Source organism: Phycodurus eques, chromosome 16 (assembly GCF_024500275.1).
Source record: "Phycodurus eques isolate BA_2022a chromosome 16, UOR_Pequ_1.1, whole genome shotgun sequence".
Lineage (NCBI taxonomy): Eukaryota > Metazoa > Chordata > Actinopteri > Syngnathiformes > Syngnathidae > Phycodurus > Phycodurus eques.
The window spans coordinates 9,916,424-9,927,725 of record NC_084540.1 but is presented as its reverse complement, the minus strand read 5'-3'; the positions used below and the strand labels follow the sequence as shown (position 1 = coordinate 9,927,725).

Below are 11,302 nucleotides of genomic sequence, written 5' to 3'. Positions count from 1 at the left end.
GTATTGTAAATCATTTTATTTTAGTACCAAGACTCAGTTTAGTTTTGAACAAGAAAAGCCATCTACACCCCCTCCATAATCCTCTCTTCCCCCACAAAACCCACTAATTTTATTCCTAGCTGTCTGGTATGCGTGGCTGAGGGTAGGCTGGGATTTTGCAAGCGGCGGTTTGGGTAAGTCCTCATCAGATGGATGTACGTCAATATACGAATCGTTTAGGTGTTGTAAAGCAAATGTGCACTTGTTTATGTGCGTCGAAGCATTGTTGAGTGTCAAGCCTCGTATCCTTGCCTGCTTGCGTGTCAGCTGCAGACTGCGTGCAGGTTCACAACTCTGCCTGTTGTGTTAATGGCCTGCAAACTTGTGATTACACTGACCGCTTTTGACAACCACAAAGGGAGAGTCTGAGGGAGAAGTTTCAAAACCGTAGACTTGATGATCCCGATCGAGAACAAGTCCCCAAATGTGAGCGACAGTTTGAAATTTGACTGGCAGAGGAGAAAGTGGATTATAAGACCAGAATTACAAATTGAGTTTTTTTCCAAGTTGCTTCATATGTGGTTCCTTTACACTAAAATCTATGACTATAGTTATATTCCTTATCTGGCTGTGCACAGTCAGCTCAAACTCCCACTGTAGGTTTAAGTTTAGATTACCAAAAGCATGTGAAGTGGAGTCCAAGACATTGGATAATGAGCAGTAATGCATAGCCAAGACAAAAGGAGCGCAGCATCTGCATCGTTTTGTTTGCAGAGGGATAGGCAAACAATAAGATTATAGAAAGATTGGGGGGGAAAAAAGAGTGAGCGAGGCAGCAAATGAGCAGCTGGTTACTGTCGGTGTGCCCGCGGTCCCTGCTGTGAGGACGTCTCCAAAGAGGATTTCACAGCGCAGCCTATGTTGGTTGTATAAACACTCCTCAGCGTAACATAAAACACAGCCGCATTGCACAGACAATGCTTGTGATTTTAGGCCCCACGAATATACACTAATCAGGAAAAAGTATTGAAACATCCATTGTTTCATCCATTAATTGATCATTCAGGGTTTGGGCTGGACTCGTCAGTCCCAATTTTACCAAAAGCATTATGGACCATTAAAAAGTTCAAATGCTAATGCTGACGTTTCCATTTTTTTTTTTTTTTGTGTGTGAATTCAGTCAAATTATTTTTTTATTTCTGATTTACAGGTTAAAGCTATTTATTTTTATTTGAGGTATTCTAAGTTGATATAAATTAAAGCAATCTAGAAGCTAATTTAAAAATAAAATAAAATTAGACCATATTTTCACGACCATAAGGCGGACTTAAAAGTCTTAAATTTTTCCCAAAATGGACAGGGCGCCTTATAATGCGGCGCGCCTTATGTGTGCACCAAGTTCCATCCATCCATCCCATCCATTTTCTGAGCCGCTTCTCCTCACTCGGGTCGCGGGCGTGCCGGAGCCTATCCCAGCTGTCATCGGGCAGGAGGCGGGGTACACCCTGAACTGGCTGCCAGCCAATCGCAGGGCACATACAAACAAACAACCATTCGCACTCACAGTCACACCGACGGCCAATTTAGAGTCTGCACCAAGTTCCAAAATCTGTAAATGTTGTTGTGTGACTTTGATGAGCGCTCCGCTTGACTGACTGGAAGCATTTCCTGCCGACACGCTGCTTATATAGAGGAAAGGCGGACGTGACTGAGGACAGCATGCGGACGTTAAAGGGGGAAGGGCGCGCGTGAAAGAGGACGCTAAAGGCACGCCCCCATTAGGTATATAGCGCCGGTATGTGCATTGTGAAAAAGAACATCGGTTTGGCTAAGGACCCCCGAAAATGGCACCTACGAAGAGACACGCTTACGAAGCACAGTTTAAACTGCAAGCTATATAAGATCCGTCCGTGTCGTGGGGTGACTGGGATACTCAATGAACGTTTAGTGAGAGTCTCCCTGCTGACACCATATCAACACACTCGCGCCTCCCGGATCACAGACTCGGGTACTGGTGCAATTTTTGGAAACTTCCCTTCAACGGCAACAACAACAACTGATGCTGAATGTAATGCCTGTGCAAAACAACAACACCTCCAACAGGTGTCCAAAGGTATTACACGGCAAATGTCACTAACATTGCCAACTTCATCAATTACGACCCCGACTTGGAGATCATCAATTTCTCAATAACACTCACACAGACCCCTCAGAACAAGTATGTGGAACAAACTGCAAGCTATCAGTTACGCGGACGAACATGGGAATCGAGCAGCTGCGACAGAATTCAAGATCAACGAATCCATGGTTCGCAATTGGAGGAAGCGGGAAAACGAGCTTCGCCAAGTCAAGAAGACGAAGCGCCGGGCGAGTTACGCCACCATATGTGAATGGATCGTGGATGCCTGGGCTAAGATATCTGCTTTGACTGTTCACCGAGCTTTCGCGAAAGCCGGCATCATTGCTGAACAGCCCCCCCCCGGCAACGAGACTGACTCCGACAATGATGAGAGGGAACCCGCCGTGTTTGATGGAATAACTTGCCCAGCTGTTCATTTCGGATACAGAAGATGAGGACTTTGATGGATTTGTGGATGAGGATTGATCAAAAAATAACGTGAGTACATTGTTAAATACTTCAAAAAAGTACAACCCAACTCAGTTTTGCTCCCGCTGCCTTTTTAAAAACATACGCTAGCATGCTTGCTAGCGTATATTTTAGCGTGCATGCATGCTACCGTATGTTTTAAGCTAGCGTATGTTTTACCATGCCTGCGCCCAATAATGCGGTGCGCCTTAAGTATGTGTTAAATACAGAAATAGACCCCGTAACTGAGACTGCGTCTTTTAATATGGTCGTGAAAATACGGTAACTTTTATTGAAAAAGTCTTCAAATGTTTCTTGTTTTTTTTGTCATTTCATCGCACCAGACAACTCAAGATTTTTCAAAAACAGACAAGTCCAAAATTTTATAAATTTATACTGATACCCAATCGTTACAATATATGAGCGTAATGATTGGTAATTTATTGTCTTTTACGCTGGAATAAAAATGACTTCAAAACAAGTTAAAAATGTTAAAAACGATGTTTTTGTTAAAAAATTAAAAAAAAATTTTTTTTTTTAAAAAAGATGTTAAAAAATGTAACTAGTATTAATTGTCTTGATAAGATTCTTAAAATAAGATTTTGTATCTTAAAACAAGTCTTTTTGTCTTGCTGAAAATTTAAAAGTAAGTCAAAACTGTTTTAAAATCAGTACAATAATTTTGCTAGAAATGAGATACATTCACTAGGTAAGATTTTGCTTATTTGCAGCGTATATGTTCTAATCTGTTTGTTGAAGTACTTTGTAAACAGATGTTTTTAAAGGTGCTATATAATTATTATTATTATTATTATTATTTTCTTTTCTTATTATCTTCTTTGTTGCTGCTTTCCTAAAGATCCTATTGGCCCATTTGGTTACGACCAACATCGGTGAAGGATTTTTCTCGAGAATCTGCGGATCTGGGGCCTCATGTACAAAGACTTGCATGGATTTCCTACTGAAACATGGCATGTATTCATCTGTGCGTACGCATGAATCTAAGCACATTTCCTTCGTACATCCCAATCAATGTAGAATTGAGTGTACATGTTGGAGTAGCCGACGTCTGCCTGTTCACGCCCACATTTAAATATGCAAATAAAATGTAAATGAACCCTGCACCTGATCCCCATCTCTGCATGATCAAGAAAAAAAGGAAAATGAGCAAGGCAATGAAGAAAAATATTTTTTCTGAATGTGAAGTTGCTCAATGAAGTGGAGATGCGCAAGAAAATCCTCTTCGGCACGCTGTCCTCCGGCGTTAACATCAAGCGAAAGAGGAGTGAATGGGACATGGTGCGTGCGGCTGTCAATTCTGTGGGGTCACAACAGCGCACACGCTAAGCTAAAAGAGAAGTGGTCAGACATTAAAGTGGATGTGAAGCAGAGGGCAGCAAGCCCACCGCCAACGTCTGGCCAAAACAGGCGGAGGAATCGGCCTCGAGGTCCTCACCCCGTTTGAGGAGAGACTCGCTGCAATCATGGGTGAAACTGCTCTCCCAGGGGCGGTGGGAGCACGTGGCTGACTCTGATCACCCCACAAGGTAAATACCATGTATTTTTATAGCTCACAACAAATGTGTTCATACAGTCACCTACACTCAGCCCTGTGAGATAAAGGTTCATGCGTAACTGTTGTATGGATGTAATAAATATTTTGAATTCAAATAGAAGTGCATCAGCATATCAAAGAGGGCATCAAAAACTTTGACTCCTGTTTGGTTACTCAGTTTATTATTTTAATACACAGGAGAGGATACGCAGTCGCACCCACGTGCTATTTGTTTCGGGGGATTCGTCCACCGTCTCCGGTGTCGCCGACGCAATTACGCTCCAACAACCGGCTGGCCGTGTCCTCACCCGTGCTGTGCTGAAGTCACAAGAGACTGTGAGGGCAATAGGCGGCATAAATGATCGCCTTGACCAATTTATAGGCGTCCTCACAAATATCAGTCATTCATTAAATACATAGGTCAACAAATGAATTGCGAGTCCTTGCTTCTGTTACATTGTTGAAATCAAATGTTGCCGGACATTAATTGTTCATCGGTGCTAATTGTTCATGTGTCTCTGATGTGCAGATTTATCATAGTTTCCCAGCATCACCTCTAAGTGTCGCCAAAGGACCAACAGCTGTAGAAACGTGCGTACGCCAGCCATCAAGTTGGCGTGAAGCAGCGCACATTTCCACGGTCATTTCACTCTTGATACATCTGAACTTTGCCGTGAAAAAGAACGTATGCCACTTTTTTGTGCGTACGCACCTTTTATATATGAGGCCCCTTATCACTAAAACTAATCTTATCTGATGAGTTTCATGGCATCATCTCTCTTGGACTGTTTTTTTGCAATTAAGCATGGAAAAGACAATGCAGTTGAAAGTTAGCTTATTTTACACTCACTTACAAGCGCTATCGAAGCTATGTTAGCAGCGCCTTAATGAGATATCAAGGCTGCAGTCGTGTTTGAGGACATACATGATGAGTGACAAGTCTACTGCGTACAAGCTCGTGATTGGTTTCAATAGAGCTGTTGCTACCTGCAGTAAAATGCATATGGCACTTGTCAGTTCCTGAAATAAAATCGTTATTTTCGACGGGTTATACATAGGATTTGCTTATAGGCTGTCTCCTAGTAGGCGTGACTTAATATCTGTCCAAATGTCAGTTTTTGTGCTTGAACTCATCAATTTTACGCAACCGGCTTTGTGTGAAAAGCTTTGGGAAATCCCTTTCTGTACAAGCATGACGGTAGCCCAGTTTACAAAGCAAGGTCCAGATAGATCCTAAATGCTTGGATGAGTTTAGGGTGGAAGAACTTGAACTTGCCCCTGACATTTCTAGTGGGTTATCAGATGCTTAGGCTGTATGTATATCTGTGCAGCCAACAAAATTCAATGCAGCTCTGATTACCTTGCATATTTGTTATAGTGGTTAAGAAGCAACCACGATAATTTTGCGTGCATCTCAGAAATTGAGCCAAAACAAGCCTGTCATTTGACGAGCCACATTAAATTTGTTTGTGACATCACACTGTGTTTATTTACATGATGGTGTTGAACCAGACTTTTGCCGCTGTTATTGTACAAATGCCTTACAACAGTCATTCACTCTGCCCCTCTGTGTGTGTGCAACGGCCCCTCTGCAATTCCTTGAGCGACCTCAGCTTCGTGAGCGGCAGGCTACGCCATCATTATGCAACTGCCACCACTCCTAAAACTTTTTTTCCCCACTGTTCGGCAACTCAAAATTGCGGATCCATCCATTTTCTGAGCCGCTTCTCCTCACTAGGGTCGCGGGCGTGCTGGAGCCTATCCCAGCTGTCATCGGGCAGGAGGCGGGGTACATCCTGAACTGGTTGCCAGCCAATCGCAGGGCACATACAAACAAACAACCATTCGCACTTACAGTCATGCCTACGGGCAATTTAGAGTCTCAAATTCATGCATGTTTTTGGGATGTGGGAGGAAACCGGAGTGCCCGAAGAAAACCCACGCAGGCACGGGGAGAACATGCAAACTCCACACAGGCGGGACCGGGGATTGAACCCGGGTCCTCAGAACTGTGAGGCTGACGCCCCAGCCAGTCGTGCACCGTGCCGCCAATTGTGGATCCATCAATGCATTTTGTTTCCTGTACAGTTTGGTGAGCGGCAGGTATACCCTGGACTCAGAGAATGATTGTCCATGCTGCATAAAAGTTTGCTTAATCAGCTACGGTACTACCAATGTCCCCCAAACAACTATTTGTGTATGAATTCTGTAATAGGCCCAAAAAAGTGTGTGCCCTCCCATAATGGCACCTCTTCTGCAGTCTGCGGCAGGTCGCTTTGCTTGCAAATGTTATCTGATGCTGTGGTTTGTGAATGTTTGCATGTGTGTGTTACATTCCGAGCCGGGTAGGTGGGCGCAGCTCACGTATTCTGCAGCTCACTTTGTTAGAGTTGGCTAGACAGAAGAGAAGTGAGGCACCGAGGAAAATAGTGCGTACCGCAAAGACGGAAAAGAAAGCTTGGCTAGTGCTGTTATGAGAACTAGAAGCCGGGTTATGCAGCAACAGTATGGCAAACATTCACGCATACGCATGCATGTCCTTCCATCCATGTTGTCCTCAGTTGGGTCACGGATCAGCCGGAGCTTTCGCCAGCTGACTTTTGGTCCCCAGCCAATTGCAGGGCTACACTACATGTACAGTGTACTTGATTATTTCATTACACATAAAAAAAAAAAAACAGGATAAAAATGTTTTTTCTTGTCTTTTCTGTTTCTACGTTCTCTTCCTGCACTCCAGACAACACAAAAATGTTCACAGTGCACTAATTCCTTTTGCCCAGAGATGAAAGTGGGGCACACGATGCAATTGAGTGATGTCAGCACATCCGAATGTTAGGCTAATAACATGGAAAAAACGTGAACTGATTGCCTGAAGTCCTGCAAGCCTTTCATTATATTATTTATTTATCACCTTAAAGCAAAACATGTTGCAGCGACTCGCAAGCATGGACAGCAAAGCTAGCGTCAACCATTCGAGGCTTGTTAGTTTCAGTAACGAGCTGAAAAAGGAGAAACACAGTCTTATGAGGCCAATGGATTTGTTGTTAAATTGTACTATATATTCTGAAATGACTCTAAAATGTCTATCAAACTCTTATGTCTTATATTGGGACAGTGATTTTTGCAACTGCATAGAATAGAAGTTATTTAGGTCAGACAAGAAACTTTTCTGTCTATTTCTATTTCTACTTTCTATTTTTTCAGTCCAAAATGCACTTTGGAATCCTATACTTTTCCACAGAAATGGCCATGTTTGACAACAAACTCTCCTTCCTGGCGGGAATACAAGTGGAAGAACCTGACTTGGTTACGTCGTACCCCAGCACAGAAAACAAAATACCCTCATCAGACTGATTGCGAGAGGTCCTGTGGAAATACCGTGGCAAAACATGTTCATGTCTTTTGGGACTGTCCATTTAGAATATATATCTAAATTCCTTAGTTTAGTCTAAAATCTGCTTTAATTTTAATATCCTGTACCTTAACTTCCTGTAACTTAACTAACGTGACTTAGAAGAATTTAAATGTGCAAAGGTAGATAAGTATTGATGAATACTATTGCTAGTAGCATACAAGAAGGCCCTGACCAGTAAATGGCTGAAAAGAGACCTACCATTGTTGTTTACAGTATATACATATACATGGTGAGAATCAAATTTAATCTGAGATGTAAAATTCCATCTATCCATTATCTGAGCCGCTTATCCCCACAAGGGTCGCGGGAGTGCTGGAGCCTATCCCAGCCATCATCGGGCAGGAGGCGGGCTACACCCTGAACTGGTTGCCAGCCAATCGCAGGAGATGTAAAATTGATAAATTTAATTTAAAAAAATTAATTAATCAATTAAACAGGTCAAAATGGCATACATATGTTTTAACTGTCAGGCCTGATTTTGTATAATAAGGCACCTACTGGATGGTTACTTTCTAACCATATCCAAAAGAAGAAAATTAATATGCTCATGAGCACATTGTTTATATTTCTGCTGTGTCTTTTGAAAACAACAATAAAAAGTAAATTTAGAAAAATAGCAGTATTATGTTGGTGTATGTTGTAGCATGATGGAAAATAAACCTTTTTGAGAGCATTTGTTTTTTTTTTTTGCACGTACTGCCTATTTGTTGAGCAAAATCTATTGAAATTTAATTAAAAAAAAACATTGCTTATTTTGTCAAATATTAATTTTCAAATAAAATGTATTAAGTAAATGAATTCATTGCAAAGCCTCTAATTGTTTATGATTGAGCCCCACCATATAATGTATACATTTACAAAGTCAGACACATGTAGTAAGGTTTGCTGCATTTCTGTAAAAAAGTGCCCTGAAATAAACTTGATTGTTGACAAGTTGAATGCATGTTAAATGGCTTGGTCAGAGTTTAAAATTAAGAATGTCAAAGCAAAGCGTTGAAAGGACAATCGAGGGGGTGTGGGATTGTGTATTGGCGCACAAGGAAGTCAATAAAAAACAAGATCCACTTCCAAGTCACACAATGAGAAACGTTTTGGGGTTAAATGTTGTACATCCATTTGGATCCCACACACTCAGTCTTTTGAAACCTCACTGAAGAATAACTCTAAATTCTTCCTTATGCTATTCTTTGGCCTCAGCGGGATCTATTTCCTAACTGGGATTATATGTTTTTATGTGATAGCCTATTTCTGCAACAGGTTGGTGCGCCTGCAATAGTTTGTTTACAAGGTTGAAAGTAACAGGGAAGCATCCAAGCATCTGCCTCTTCTTCCCCCATGAGCACACTCCAGTTGACAATTTGAGAGATTTGTGACTACGACATGTTGGACAACCTCAGTACGTATCTTTGGCAATGTCAAGTGGAACACAACATGCGCAAATTGGAATAGTGCTCATGGTTTTGATGAGCACAAACATTTTAAATCATTTGTGACACGACCATGCAGGTTCATCCTTGTTTTTCCAAGTAAAATAACATAACTCACATACGATGGATGAGTAAATACTGTAGATCACATTATTAGGTCAGTCATATGGGATGATCCGCTATACAAGATTTATCTTGGGAACTATTCAAACAGTAGACAACTCCGCCCCACATTAGAGGCGGATGAGCTTGGCAACAATGGTGATGGAAAAACTCCCTTTTTCTAAGAGGACGCAGCTTTGAGCTGAACGAAACTCAGTCATCCGTCCGTCTTAGTCAATTGACTCAAACATTAAGAAGAGTCATCGATTCTACAACACAGTGCCTGATGTCTGAATGAAGCCTGCAACTCCAAACTGGGAATAAACAAAGTCAAGTGAATTGTGAATGCAGGGAGACATTTTTAAAAAGGAATATAGCACAAGCTAATATATTACTTTACACATTGTAAAATTACACCAACGCTCCCTCGCCGCTGTGCATAATGAGAGGACCTCAAAGCAATCTGATTGGGTACTTTGTAAGTGCTTTGAGGTGATGCCCATGCACCACAGTAGTCCAGTACTGTATGTGGATGTTTGATTTTTTTATTTGTTTTTGTCGAATCAGATTTCAGCCTGTATGTGCTGCCATGCCAATCTAATCTGCCCAGGCCATTCAGGATCAGTCGTGATTTTCATAACTGATTCATTGTCTTTAAGACTATTAAAAGATTCATTTTAGTTGACCTTGTTATTGGCACCTGATTGTTTATATATATCACATAAACAATCTTATAAACAAATGGCGTATGCCCAGTGGGCTACATTTCCAACTGAGTTTGAATCCTTAAATTATGACACTACTCTTAAGCACAATAAAAATGAGTGGAAGACACAAACACATTTTTAATTGCTTGATTCTAAGCATTTGTAAGATAGCTTTTACCTATACGTTTAACTGGTAAAATAAAATATTGAGAAATAATAAAAGGTCAACCAATGCTAATTGTCTACCTTCTAAAATCACTGCTGAACTCTTGTTCCAATGCCACTGTGCATCTATGAAAACTGTGCCAAAATAATATTGACTTATTTGGGGACGAGATAAAATATATATTCATTTGCATTGCATGAAACCGAAATATATTGCCCCTGTTTGACGTGCCGTGCAACACAAATACAACATGATGACGTTCACATTCAGACGGCAATATTTACAGCTGTGAGACAAAACAACCACCAAAAGGCTCCGAAAGGCGGACAGTGGTGCGTAACGTCTGTCCTTCATCCAGTCTGGCCCGGAACTTCCATCATGCTATGAACTGGCACCCTCAGGGAACATGATTACATCACTAGTTGTTTTCACAGAGTATCTGAGTCACTCACTTCTTTTACTGTACTTTGCTTCTTTTTTTTTTTAATGCAAGTGAATACCTCCAAAGAACATTTAAAAAAAGTAACTAGTAAAAATAGTAGGCCGAATGTCTTGGTGCACCAATGGATGCCCATATATAGCAACTGTTGTGTAATTTGTGTGTCTGTCTGCAGATGTTAGCTAAATATTCACTCATTCGAGGTCAGACCCTCATTTGGAAATCCCCATAATTTGTTTCACTTGTCCAATAATTCAATCACCTTTCTTCAAATGCTCTTCTTTCTGCATCTTCTTCCTCATTTTACTGCCGCTGTTTGATTAATTCCTCTCCTGCTGAACTGTGGCCTCTTGTTCCTTTGTGTACATGTCCCTTCACCTCAGCCATACTTGATATTCAATTCCAAACAACAAAAGGTAATTGGAAAAATTTACTTTGGGCGTTTAACAAATTTCAAAGGAACATTATGCGTGTTCATGATATGCTCTGCACATTGTGTAATGTACTTTCATCTGTCCATTTTTATACTTCTTATCCTGTTGAGGATCACGGGTCAGCTGGAGCCTATCCCAGCTGACTTTGGACAAGAGGGGAGGTACAGGTTGAGGTTGACTGGTCGCCAGTCAATCTCAGGGCATCGCTATGTACTGTATGTCTTAACTGTTCACACTCAGATTCACACCTATGGACAATTTACTTTTCTCTTAAACTAAAATGCCTGTTTTGGGAATGTGGGAGGAAGCCAGAGAACCCATTGTAGCACAGGGACAACAGATAAACTTAGCACAGGCGTACAAGCCTGACCTGAGATTTTAACTTAAAACTTGTCGCGTGTGCTGTCAAAACACCCAGTGAAAAGAAATGGTTATTTTTTATTGAATAGGACTTGCTCTAAAATACTGTCATGGCTGACAACAAGTGCTAA

General features: G+C 41.3%; 1 non-coding gene across 1 annotated transcript; it reads left to right on the top strand.

The window, feature by feature from the left end:
* The first annotated feature begins 1,882 nt into the window (after nt 1-1,882).
* LOC133415535 (U4atac minor spliceosomal RNA) lies at nt 1,883-2,010 on the top strand. The gene has a single exon (XR_009770150.1). It is a non-coding gene; the product is annotated as a U4atac minor spliceosomal RNA (small nuclear RNA).
* Nucleotides 2,011-11,302: the final 9,292 nt, after the last annotated feature.